We start from the raw sequence: 14,567 nt of genomic DNA on the forward strand, positions 1-14,567 counted from the left end.
GTGAGAAACTTGCCATTGAGGCATGCAAGCTTCAAAGTACTGAAAGGGTTGTTCCTAGATCGACTTCTTGGATAATGAGCTGATGTCGACAAGAAGCGATCCGTCATAGGAGGGCCTTAATGAATCCCACATCAATGACACGGAACGGAGCAAATGATTTTAATGGAGGTGAAAACGATCTGGTGATATAAGGTTCAGGGTGGCAGTCATGAAAGAATGGAGCGTAAATGTATTGCAGTGGGTGAGACACAGGTGAATTCTCTGAGCGACTTCTCTTGAACATATCAGTGACACTAACATGATGGATTGGTAGCATTAACCCCAAATGTGCATGGTGTGATGGAACCATGGTGATGTGACCAGTGAATGGAACAACCCAACCCGACTTGGATGCGGAGTGAAAGTGTCATGTTCAAGAGCGACTTGCTACCAAAAAAGTTTCTTCAAGTTTTCTTCCCAATTTTTCCCCAGTCATTGCTAACCAGTACCTCTTTATTTTTGTCAAGCTTGAGGAGGATAACATATGTTTGTTCTATAATTTTCCCTTCGGGCAAACCCATCGCTATGTTTTAACGAGCCTAGCGATAGTGAAACTCGTTCTTGTCTGTTATGGACAAGTTTGTCGCTATTAGGTTTAAACGAGTTTAACGACAAAGATAACTCGGTCATTTTCATTTTTGGAGAGTCTGAAAAAGGATGTGAAGAAAACTCCAAAAATCTTTTTTCGTCATCTAATCCCTTAAGTCTGAAAAAAGTATAAAATAATACAGAAGGGATGAATTTTCGGTACTTTTAACGAGCCGAACAAAACAAGCGCTCGATCTTTTTGTGTAATAATCCCTCAGGTCCAAAAAGATTAAAATCTAAAGGAGGGATAGCACTTCCGGTCACTTTAACGAGCTGGAGAGGCCAATGGCTCGGCAATATTTTCATATTTTACGAGTCAGTTGAAAAGAGCTTAAAGGAGACTCGTCTTTGAGGAACGAGTGATAAATTCGGGTAGCAGCTAATTCCAGGTAAGGTTTGGAATTTTCCAATCACGGCAGTGTCACAAGGATGGCTAACAAGATCACTCTTCGCAGCTGTTCCTCAAAAGGGGTAAACAATCAAGTGGAGGTGAATGATCGGCCAATACAGAGTGGAGGTGATGATGAGAACACGACCAAGGCTTTAAAGGCTGAAGTACTACATTCACGACGGTTATTTACCGGAAATTGGTTCATTTTTTAATGAGCTTAAACGCTGGGGGAAACACTTGCTCATTGCTTATGTTTATTTTTTAACGAGCATGAAGTCCGCGTTAAAACTACTCGAGGCAGGTTTATTTTTTAATGAGCTTGAACCCTGCGGTAACACTGCTCATGATAAGTTTGCATGCCCCCAGCATAATAACGCAAATCGAGGTGCATGCCCCCCAAGCTTCATTGCATTCAACTCGGTGGTTGGAATGAAGGTTTACCTTTGAGATTTGGAAAGGGATTTGTTTCATTTTTTAATGAGGTTGACACAGTAAAAGAACTATCCTCATGACTCCTTGTTTCATTTTTTAATGAGGTCGACACGAGATAAGAACTGTCCTCGGAATCAACCATATTTATAGTATTTGATAGAATATCAAAAACTGAAGGATGATTAAGGTTGCTGGAATAATCTTCATGGTAATCCGGAAGATGGGAGCGATGGTGGTAATCTTCCCATGGTGCCTCTCCTATCATCATTGATTGAATGATTCCTTCATCTGTAGAATGTACATGCGACCAAGGATCTGAAGAGGTGCCATATTCCTTAGACCTATCTATCCAAACACTCGATGAGTATTTATTTGGGTTTGCCCCCCAGGCCAAGAAAATTGATTGCTACAATATTTCTAAAATGGTGATGATCCATGCTGTCAAAATGTTTAGGAATCTTCCGAATCCATTAGATATAGAAGATTTCATATTGCAGGTTTCCACTGTGGCCACTTCCGCCAGATTACTCGGAGGCGGTAGGGAAAAAGTACCCATTAAGGCAGGGTCTTTTAGGAGGCCTACTCCGCTATTTTGAAGTGAATTCTTGCTTCCATGGATCATTGGAATGCTTCCCGTAACTTGTGAATTGTTGGGGAGAAATGTTTGTTGGTCGACGATTGTAATTCCTCCTTGAAAGGGAAATGCAATCTTTCTGAAGTATGTTGACACAACTGCAGCCATAGCATAAATCTAGGGCCTTCCCAGTAGGATGTTGTAATCAAGTTTTCCATCGATAACCTCAACATCAATTTCTACTGTTTTGCCCCCCAGTTCAACTCGCAAGTTACTTAAAATCCCGTATGGAGTGTATGATCGTCCATCAAATGCTTTTAACGTCGTTGACGATCTCGACAAGGGTGGTGAGCCTAAATTTTTCTAGCAACTCATCGACATAATACATGTAGATGCCCCCTCACCAATAATTGTTTGATGAACAGTTTTGTTGAGGGCTTTTACTTGAATAAGGAAAGCTAGTTGTGCTGGTAACTGAGGGTCATATCCTTTATGATCAAAGGCCACAAGATTGGAATCCATTCGGTCAATCCCACCTATTGCTGATAATAAATCTTTCTTTTGGGAGGGGCAGTTTTGCGGTACCTCCAGTGTCGACATAGCGGATGGCGATTGGGCCAGGTCCTCTACTTTATTATAATTCTGTGCTACTTTGGCACGAGGATTAAATGTCGATTTGTGTGCTACTCCCTTTGGCGGCTTTATCGTTAGCTCAGGAATGATGGGTGGCACAACTTTGATTGAAGTTGTTGTCGAACTACTCGGTTGATCATTAGCCTTTTTGTTCGACAGCTGTTGATTCCCATTATCTTTATTCCTTGTCGATATCAAAGCATCATTTTGTTGTTTTGAAATGGACAACATAAGCACTTGGGATCGGGAAGCATTTTGATTAGCAACCAGTTTGGTTCCCGGGTTTGGAAATAGATCAGTCAATACTGTCGAGGTTTTTGAATTCTTGATGAATCTTTTAAGCTCAGCCTTATGTGGACATTCTCTTGTCCAATGATCCTCATCACATATTACGCATGGATTTTTTGGTTTCCTATCTCCAGGAGGGTTTGCAGAAGATTTTTCAGGTGATGATTCATCCTGCTTCTTCTTTATCCCTTTCTTTTTCTTTTTGCCTCCTAGTTTCTTGGTTTCTTTGCCTTTGTCAGTCGAGACGACATTTACTTCTGAGGCAAGAAGTTCTTCATTTACATTTTGATCAGAAATCTTACGGGCTTTCTGAGATGTAGCCTTTGTCGATTTCGTGCTTGTTGTACCTATCACGCCATCGCTGGCATGAGAGTCTTTGTTTGATTTAGGAGGGAGAGGAACGGAAAATTCCGGTCTAGGAGCATCAGGGATTTTATCGTAGAGCATGCCAGACTGAGTATAGATCAAGTCTAGATATTGTGCACGAGCAATAACTTGCTCTTCAGTGACGACTCCTCCCTTTGCCACATCTTTTGTGATAGAAGGTAATAATGACTTAATAAACCATTCAGCTAGCAGCTGATCAAGAACATATGTTTTTACCATTCTGCGACGACGTCACCACTCATGAATATGATTAGATATGTGAGTGGCCGTCGTTTGCTTGAAATTGGTAAGAAGTTCTATTCCTGTTTCGTACCTTATGGGTAACTGAAAATGGGTTAAAAAGGTTGTGGCTAGGGTACTGAAGTTATCAAATGAAGCTCTAGGTAATTATATATACCATTTTGCTTCCAGACCAGTTAACATTCGCTGAAAAAGGCGAAGCCTAATCAAATCATCGTTTAGAGTGTTAGATGAACACCACAGATGAAAGGTCATCACATGATTCGACGGGTCTTCACCTGGATTTCCATTAAATTTAGGAATACCTGACCGTGAATAGTGGAGTCGCCATTTTGTTACCGGGAATAGTGTCTATGCAGAGCTGCTAATCCCACTAAGGCTGGTAGCTACCTTAGAAACAAACAAACTTAAAACTACTTTCATTTTCCTTTATGAAAGATAGATGAGAGAAGAATAAAGGAGACCAACCTCTATCTTGCGCTTGGTTCCTTGCTCGATTCCTCTCTCTTCTGATAGTCTTTTGCTACTTTCTTTCTTGTATACCCAGCTTCATAGAGTACCTGTAGAATCAAAGCAGCATAACACTATACGAGAACATAAATCTATTATCATAAGCTATATAGGATCAGATGTATATTAACCATACAAATGCATAAAACATAAAACATAAATCATACAAGAGTATGGAGGAAAACTTGAATAGCTTTATTGATAATCAAGAAAGAGCCAAGAGAATTACAACCAATTGTTCTGACCCAGCATCATCCTCTCAGCAAGAAGCCCTTCTTCACCTCATGAAAAGCTTAGATCACCCAACACTATGATATTACACCAATAAACCAACAACACTTCCTTACAAGATACAAAATTCCAGCCTCTGGATCTTTGGGATGAGGGATCCATATATAGATGTCTGCAAGGGAGGTGAGTCAGCTTTTGAGATTTGATTAGTGTCTCCCCTCTGATAGTTCTTGATTCCACTTGAAGATTGATGATCTCTTACTCATCCCTGGTCGAATTCAGAGAGGCAAGTGTCAGAGGAGAAGTTTCTAGAAGATTCCATGCTTCTCCACCTTGCGGATTGACCCTGCCATTTGTCCCTTCTCGCCCATCGCACCCCATAGAAGGGCTTTTTGACATGCAACGCACCTACTGTGTGTATTTAGGTGGGATGCAACACACTTTGCCTATGGAGCAGGTGAAATGGTCCAGTTTTGACCAGTTCTGAGTAGTTTTTCATGGAGAACTTCTGGGAGATGATGTAATCAGTTGACCTTGTTCTTTTAGGGGTTGGAACAACACCTTTAGGGACTTAGGAGCCCTTGGTTTATGGACATTTATGCTTGGGGTTGCAGTGCCCAAAAATGTCTATAACAACAAGCATGGCTCCGCTACCAGCAAGCCTAGTTAGTACCCTGGCAGAGTTACTTGCATCACTTCTCTACACAAGAAGCCTTTCTCTTCTTTTGCCTTATTCATTTTTATTTTTTCAAAATTTTTTCACTTTTTTCATTTTTCATTTTTCAACTATGCATAACACTTATTCATTTCAAAGGCAGAAGAGGGATCTTGATTTATTAAGATCATAAGAGGTTGTTCCTGTAGAGAAGTAGTTTATTATACCTCTGATGTGCCTATTAATGTTTTCCCGCTCACCTTACTCTACTTGACTGAGCTGACAAGGGTTAACCCTAAAAACAATTGACTAGAGTATGTGACACTAGTTAGCGTGCAAGCATTATGTTTTCACTAAGGTTCACTTCAAACAATTTGTATTTTTCTTCGATGTATCATGGATTAAAAGTAAAAAGTTCTTCATACAGAGGTAGGGTGATAGATAACCAAGTAGTGATAGCAGCACAAGGCCTCTTGTACTTTACCCAACTTACTTCGAGAGTCATACATAATTTCATGCGAAACTATCCTACAAACAAAAAATAAAAGCAAGAGTAGAAGAAAAAGTGAAAGAAAAGCAAGACTTAAGCAAATAAGTAAGTAGAAAAACAAACAAAGAAAGAAAGTAAGCGAACAAGCATGCGAGAAAAAAACTCAAAAGCAAACACTACTCCTACTCCTAAACTAACAGTGCATGGGTCATCTCACATGAAGTGATACTTCCAATGTAGCCACTGGCACATTGGTTGACCCATGTTGGTGAAGGCATGGTTCATGAACAAGAAAGCTGTGTGAAGCAACATACAAGAAAGATGTAATAGTGAAGACAAACACACTCTGAGCTTACAAGTGACCAAAGAACAAAGATGAGTGAAAGTGCATGACATGCATTCTGTGGAATTGCCATGATGTTGTGCTATACTGAATGCAAATGTTGAATGCATGCATTCTTTTGATTGTGACATGTAAGAAAATGTGAGAAAGGTAGACCACTTGTGTTGTGCATGTGTGCTTGTTGTGTAAGATTCCTCCAATGCATGAGCGATGGAATCGTGTAGTTCGAGTGGAGGAAGTGAAATCTGGGTGTTTGGTTGATCTTCAATGCAAAGCAGAGAGTGATGAGGAGCCTTGAGTGTTTCAACAATTTCCTAACTGGAATTGAAACCAACCTCAGGACAGTGAAGGTCTGACATAACCATATGCTCGGGCTGAAGTGCCTCGACAGTCTGGGGGTTTTGACCTCATTGACAGATAGATCATCATATACCAATGTCTTGGATAGATTAACAATGGTTGAATCAACACCATGATCGGATGAGGAGTTAAATAGATCACGACAGCCAAGATCAGAAAATTCGAGATGACAGCCAAGATCAGAAAATTCGGGATTTTCGTCGACATCCTCATGGTTTGATGAATCAAGCAAGAGGGGTAGATGAGAAGAAAATATGTTCACCCTATGTGTCTTCAAGAAAGATAGATGATAGAATGGATAGATTTTCAGAGGAAGATGTGCTCTCTCCACACTGTAATGACAGACTAACATCTGACGTAAAATATGAATAATCGAAAGTAGAATCATCTGGAAATGAGTTTTCATAGGGGAAATCAATAGTGGTGGAAACACAAGGGATATGAAGATGAAGCGAATGAGGTGCAGTTGGAAGGGAGTCATCCTTCACCGTGGGCTCTTCTTTAGATTCACACACAAACTCATTGTGAATGATGATGCAGGTTGGTTGCATAACACCAACTCCGTTGAAAGCTTGATCCTCATTCACAACAGATGAGGAGTCCAAAATGGGAGAACACAAGATAGTACAATACGTAGGATCAAAAGAACGTGAGGACAGAGGTTGAGGGAACGAGTCCACGTGACAACCAACAAGATTGTGAGCCAAATCTGCACAAATCTCAAGAGAAGGTGGTATGGGAGGACATGACAGTTCAACGGAGGTGTGTGCATTATCTACCACATCACTCTGTGGTGGTGGAGCTGTTTGATGAGGTGAAGGTGGACAGTCACTTGTGACAATGACTATGTCTTCTTGTGATTGTGCAGCTCCATCAACGAAGTGTGATGTGTGGGACTTGGATACATGAAGAAGATATTCAAATCTTCCATCAAGAAATTCCCAATCAATATCATCTTCCAGGAATCAGTATGCAAGATTACAAAAGCATGTGTGAAATTTTTCAATGGATTCATCAGGTGCTTTTCGTAATTCTAGAATTTCTTTGTTGAGTGATTTATAGTTAAAGTGCTTGAAATCACGGTCTATCTCTATGGCCAGATGAGTAAGAGAATGAATAGATTTTTTGGGCGGCGTGGTACACCAGTGCATTGGGTGCCCTTGAAGCATGTAGATGAACAACATGCAACTCGTGTATTCTTCAAAGAATCCAGGTCTTTCACATGAGCCTAAAACACCGACCGCGTGCCTTATCAAGGCTACATATCCTCCACCATCAAATTTTTTATGAGACAATTTATTCGAGAACTTTTTTGGGATGATGAAATTGTTTCCATAAGGCATACATTCCGGAAGAGTAGCTCGATAGTGAGTCATGATCAATTTGTAGAGATTCAAAATAGATGTGAGGACTCAGCTTGTCACCTAGCCCTCCTTCTAGTGCCAAAATGTTGACGGTGCTGGACCTACCAACATGTCAAGGGGATCTCCCCAGTAAGAAGTCACAACTAGACCTCAGACCGTTTGGTGTAGGAGTCCCAACAGTGGGTCGTAAAGCAATGCCATGACCGCAATGTTGCACAGAGGCAAGTAAGATAACTCTATCAGTAGCAAGGGTGTGACTTCTGCAGTGAGTCAAGGAAGGTGTATGAGAGGTTCTAACACATGGGGGTTGAGATGAGTGTGCCCCTTGGCAACCTGTAACAATACTCAACTGGGAAGGGAACACATGAGCGAAGATGCATCACAAGCTGGAAAGAAGGTTAGCCAAGAATCCAAAATGATGGTTAAAACAACAGCTCATCTACAACAAGATTCATATAATTGCATACAAAACAGTTCATACACAACTACATAAGTTAAACAACATACATTGCTACAACAACCAGAACATTCCAACTACAATAACAAGATATGCATGAAAATGTGTTGGCTCTTATTATATAAAGAAGTGTAAGTTCCAATCACACAATACATCCATGTAAACCCTCTAGCCCCAATAGTGGAACGTTACAGCCACATTTGCCTGCTCCTCCAAAGAGATGTACTAACTTCGTGCAGTGGAGAATCCAAGGCACATTACAATACTGTCCAAGCTCTCTCCAAGATAGCCTTATCGAAAGCTTGGATGACCAAAAGCCTATACAATGAGTTATGAGGTTCTTTTTATAGAAAAGGGTGGGGTGACCCTTGACATTCACATTTGTGACAGTTCATCTACCCTCATGACTCTTCATCTACTCTATGAATGTTATATCCAACTATTGACACTTGAACTTCCACTTAACATGACGTTACATTTTAATGAGAAATTTTTTGGCGTAAATCACATGACATTTCATTTGTCGATGCGTTTCAAACCAACAAGTGTGGTTCACTGTCAAGACAAGTTGAAGAATCAGATCCAGCCTTGCATATTAAATAGTAAGAGCAGAACATCCAACGGCTATATTTCTTAACGGCTATTTTGACTAACGGCTAAATTTGACTGGGAAATGGTTAGTTGAACAGGATTAAGGGCACGACCTTTATTTTAATAATTAAGTCAATTCCAATGAATATTAAATTGATAGTTAGTCATATATTTATTAAAATAAAGGTTAAAGGGACTTAAAATAGATAAATTATAAAATAAATTAATTTAAATTAATAGTTAGTTTAAAAATTATTAAATATATAAATAATTAGTTAAAATTTTATTAAAAAGTTAAAGGGTTATTTCATGAACTTATTATTCGAAATATATATTAAAATAAATTAATTATAAAATAAATTCAATTTAAATTAAAGAAATTAATAAATAAGTCAATCCCAATGAATATTAAATTGATAGTTAATTATATATTTATAAAATAATAGATAAATTATAAAATAAATTAATTTAAATTAATAGTAAGTTTAAAAATTATTCAATATATAAATAATTAGTTATATTTTTATTAAAAAGTTAAAGGGTTATTTTATGAACTTATGATTCGAAATATATATATTAAAATAAATAATTATAAAATAAATTCAATTTAAATTATAGAAATTTTAGGGGTTAGAAAGAATATTATTATTATTATTATTATTATTATTATTTAAGCATGTTATCCTAGATTGATATCAATATATAGAATTATTAATAGAGTTTTGAAAGGAATAATTGTATTGTAACCATTAATATAATAGAATTATCATAATAATATTCAATTAATTTTATTAATAAAGTCGAGAACCTATAACCTAAGTAAATAAAATAACCCTGAAGAGCGACTAAGAGGTGAGGGCAAGGACCCAACAGCTAAAGATTATCCATAACTAAAACAATAACTCCAAACAACTCATTAGAGAGGCCAAAGAGAGAAGGATACGGGAAAACAAGGGGAAGATTAGACCAAGAACCAGCTAAAAAGGAGGGAGGGGAGGAAGGGAAGAAAATGACTAGGAAGAGAGGGCTGGGATCCAACAACTACTAATCTTCCATCCGTCCTCTCTATTGAGATTGTTCGGTCTTTTTTCAATCTCAAGGGCTTCCCTAAATTTGTGGTGATGGAACTGCAAAACTTTAACAATAACACTTGCCTTCTCTATACAAACATGATGTTTGGTACTCTCTGCATGCTCAACTAAAGTGGAAGACTTGGTTCTCTTGTGCTTGAGGTCCGCTATGTGCTCACTAATCCTTTGATTAATGGAGCGACCAGTCTCACCAATATAGGGGGTCCCACAGGAACAAGGAATAATATATACCCCTTTCATATCCTTAGGGTTGATAGGATCCTTCACAGATTTGAGGGACTTACAAATGGTGTTGAGGGGTCTAAAGGTCGAGGGGACACCTGGAACCCACTCTTTCGGTTCTCTTTTATTTAATGAATTTTTGGCAGCTTTGAGGAAAGCTTTATGACCCAGGTACTTCCTATAACCATTCTTGACAAAGATATTAAGGAGGTGGGATTTTTCTTTCTCAAAGCTCTTTTCATCAGAGATCCTTAGGGCACGAGTAGCAAGGGTGTTGAGAACACCCAACTTCTGAGCCAGGAAATGGTGGGAATTGGCATGAAGATACTGCTCCGCATGTGTTTTCTTTCGAAACACTTGGTGGGAGAGGGAGCCATCACTATTATTTGAAATAATAATATCAAGGAACGGGAGCAACCATCGACTTCTTGTTCCTTTGTGAACTTAATGGCCGAGGATTGACAGTTGAGATGATCGAAGAAGAGATCTAAGTCCTCTTGGCCATGAGACCAGATGACATTAGTGTCATCTACATACCTTTTCCAAAGCTTCGGCAGGAGGCGCGCCGAGTTTAGAGCCTTGGATTCAAAATCTTCCATAAAAAGATTTGCTACGATAGGGGATAGGGGGGAGCCCATGGCAACACCACAGGTTTGCTCAAAGAACTCTCCTTCAAAACTGAAGAAGGTAGAAGTGAGGTAGATCTCAACTAATCAAGCAGTATCCAGATCTGTTAGGCAGTTGATCACCCCCATGGCCTCATTTATAGGGATGTAGGTGTTATAGACATTTTTGTGCCTAACAGCATGGAGCATGAAATGTCAATAATCTGAGGGATCCAAAGTCCCTAAACATGTTGTTCTTACCCTTATAGGAACAAGGTCTGCAAACCACAACACTGAGAATCAGTTCTCCACCCAAAAACACTCAAAAATAGGCTATTTCTGGATCATGTCAGCTGCTCCACTGAGCATCTGCGCTGAATGTCAACTGCTCCTCCTTGTACCTGCGCTGAAGGTCAAAACTTATGAAGGCTACCTGCGCTGGGCGAGATTGGCCAAGTGGCACAGTCATTCTGCAAGGTGTCAACTGCCCAGGAAGCTTCCAAACTGACACTTGGGTCAAGGAATTCGCCTAGTGATGAGTAAGAGAGTCTTGATCTCCAAGTGGAAGCAAGATTCTCCAAGTGGACTCAAGAACTGAAGATTAACTAAAGTGGGAGAGGACACAAGTCAGCTTCAGGCCAGTCTCAAGATGACTCATCCTTTCTCCAAAACCCTATATATAGAGCTCTCTCATGAGGTCTAGGGAGGCTGGAATTTTGTGCAAGTAAGGAAGTGTTGTTGGTTTGTGGATAGAGCTATTGGGTGTTTTGCTTGAAGGAGGTGAAGAGGAGATTTCTTTCAGCTGGGAGGTGTTGCTGGATTGGGCCCATTGTGGTTCTAACTCTCTCAGAACTTTACTTCTATTATCAATAAAGTATTTGAGGTTCTTCTATATGCATGTGTCTTTATGATGAATGGATGCTTGTATATTTGATTTATGCTAATCCTATAATCGATTATGGATGTATGCTTCTTGTAGTTTCCTTTTCTTGTGCTTTTACAGGATCTTTGTGTAGCTGGGCCGGTGAAAGAGCAAGGAGCTAGGAGCAAGCAGCAAGGAGTGAGGATTGGATCGACTATTAGCGCAAGATAACGGTTAGTAGATCATCCTTCTCTTCTCTCTCTCATATCATAAAGAAGTAATCTTGAATAGCTTTGTATTCAGTTGTTGCTGAGGTACTATCACCCTTAGAGTGGGATAGGGTCATTCCGTATTGGATACTTTCCCCCCCAACAAATTGGCGACTCCGCTGGGGAACGTATCTTGTTGGTTTGTTGTGTTTCTTGCTATTCATTTCATAAACAAAGGGAGTACCGAATCGAACTGTGTTTGAGTCCATCAAACACAAAGTAGAGGGCAGCTACTCTAGCTCAGTTTCTGGGCAAGTTTATGATTTGAAGAGCTGATCCACAAGGACTCTAATAAGCTCTTAGTGATAGCTTTTCATCCTCCTTTACATCCCTTAGTGTGTCCTTGACTGATAGCTTCTGATTTGAGCAAAAACTGTGAATTTTTGAGCAATCTGTGACCCGGAAACCAAGACGGACGAAAGTCTCGTTCTTCATTGCAGGCTGTACAAAGGCAGTCTGCATTTCAGCGCAGTTCCCGAAGGGGCTACCTGCGCTGAAGGTCAAACAGGCAGTGTTACACCTGCGCTGGACCAGTCTTGGCTTGAGTTACTGAGGTTTCCTGTTGTGTCTTGCCTTGTTTTCACTATTGTTTTTGCTGTTTGTTGCCAGTCAGTAGGCCTATCTGAAATCATCTTCCTTTGTCATTATTTCACCTCAGTTGTATAAAGAAACTGTATTTGTTCTTTTGTATTTCTTGTGTCATTTACAGTTTCCCATAACGAAAGTGAACCAATCTTGCATTGACCTCTTAGATCTAGACCATTGATTAAGTGTTGTTCTGATCTTAAGAGTTAGTTTATTTGCTGTTCATAGCTGATTGAGTTTGTCGATTTCGTTATATGGTTTGAATTTATATATTTCTAAGTGTCGAAACAAGTGAATCATAAGGTGTCTTTCGATTTTGGACGAACTTGTTTGCTTTCGCTTGAAATTGAATTCAAAGTTATACAACAGCTTTCTTTTTGCATTTCATCAACATTAAGAAAGAGAAAAGAAATACTTGCATTGTGCATGTACATTATGACAGTTTGCATGTTGATTTAGGAAAGTGCATTAGTGTGTGCTCTATGATCTGTGTGAAAAGGTGTTATCTTCCTTCTCCCTCAGTAGTTAAGGTTTTCAAAGTTGAAAGATTGAAAAGCTTGCTTATCATCTTAGATTGCATTCAGGAGTGTTTCTATACATCTCGTGGTGATCCATAAAGGCAAACTGCTAAACAAGATCAACCTTAAAATAAATTGAATTTACATAACAACGCATTGAAACATAACGCAAACATCTAGAGGTCTAAGCTAGAGACGTGTTCCGGCGTCGTTAAACGTGATATCTTAGCGTTGAGTGGTTGGGTGATTCCTCCACGGTGAAGCGATAAGTATCAATACGGACTTGTGCTCCCACGTACCGTCGCGTATATATTGGGAGACCCCTATAGGATGAAAGCCTTTATCCATAGGAAACCGTGTCGGCCGCCCTACTGATCGCAATGTAGTGAACACAACATTCACGAAGATCGACCACTCGTACCGTAAAACGTATTCTGTGGTTTTGCGAAAAGTTTGGCACACCCTCTGCCTAGAACTCCAGAGCAGTTTCTTTTGGCCTTTTTCAAACTCTATAACTGAAAAAGTCCATCCGAGCATTTGTCACTTCGGGCTCGTTAAAACATCGAAGGAGACTAGAGTCATCTTTAGCTTTTTCTCGACTCTTAAAAAGTGAAAAAGCAAGTTGTGTCTAAGCGTCGTTATAAAATTTATTTTAAACGGAACATAATCACCTCCTATTCCCGCGTTGATCTTTAAGTTGAGAACATGGAACGCCCCAACCAAGGAACTCCACATGATGGAAATCCTAGTCCTTTCTCCTCTTGGGGAGAAGTTGGTGCGCCCCACATGGCCACATTGTCGCTTCCAGGACTGACAATTGGCCTGCCTATTTGGCTATTCTCAACTAGTGTAGTTCAGAACACCATGGTTCCTGAGCAGTCGAGTCAATAGTTAGATGAACCTAGAGCACCCCACCAGCCTTCTACTTCCTCTAACCCTTCCTCCGATCCTTCATCTTCAAAAGGTAAAGCTGGCAAAAGCCAAGCTCCCATGGAGAAGAAGGAAAAGAAGAAGAAAGAAAAGAAGAAGAAGGAGCCTAAGGCGACTGGGGGCAAGCAAAAGACATCTGACAAAAACCCACATATAGCACTGACCGGGCCTAAATCGCCATGTGTCATATGTAGAGGAGACCACTTCCATAGAGATTGTCCTTGTATTCCCCGGATACTAAGGGACTGGTCCCCTCGTCTGCACAATTCGGGAGCATCAACCTCTGGTAGCCATGTTGATTGCTTACCGTCAACCAGCGAAAGTGAAGGTTCAAGACAAAGAGGGGGAGCAAGATCCCCCTGCAAACTGTGTGAAGGCGGTCACGCCATCCACCGTTGTCCCTTCTTAGACGAAGCGAAGAGAGTTTTGGAAGATCATCCGGTTTCTCCGGTAATACTTCCTCCTGGATACAAAAAACTCATGCCAAGTCCTTCGTTGGTGGAAAACACAGCTGGCCCGCTCAAGTGGTCAGCTGAAGCGTCAGTCATTGGAAATGAACCTACTGAATCCAGACCAGACGAAACTCTAAAGGTCGATACGGCAGTTGACCCGGTTCTTCCTTCAGAGGTTTCATCTTCAAATGACACCATCACTGAAGATTCATCTTCAAATGACACCATCACGGAAGAGAATAAGGATGACACCATCCAGATTCTTTTCGTCAACACAGATTCTGATGAGCATCAGGGCAATGCGCCCATTCCTTTATCGCAGGAAGGAACATCGTCAGGATCATATCCGGCCGTGTATTCGGTCCCACCACCAAGCAACCTGGTTGTGTCCTTTGATTGGAACCAACTGGGCAGACCCCGGTTACCAGCCAATATACCATTCAGAATCATAGTCCAAATT

This window comes from Pinus tabuliformis, chromosome 1_2 (genome assembly GCF_031772625.1).
Source record: "Pinus tabuliformis cultivar Carrire ecotype Pingquan chromosome 1_2, CPIR1, whole genome shotgun sequence".
Classification (NCBI taxonomy): Eukaryota; Viridiplantae; Streptophyta; class Pinopsida; order Pinales; family Pinaceae; genus Pinus; species Pinus tabuliformis.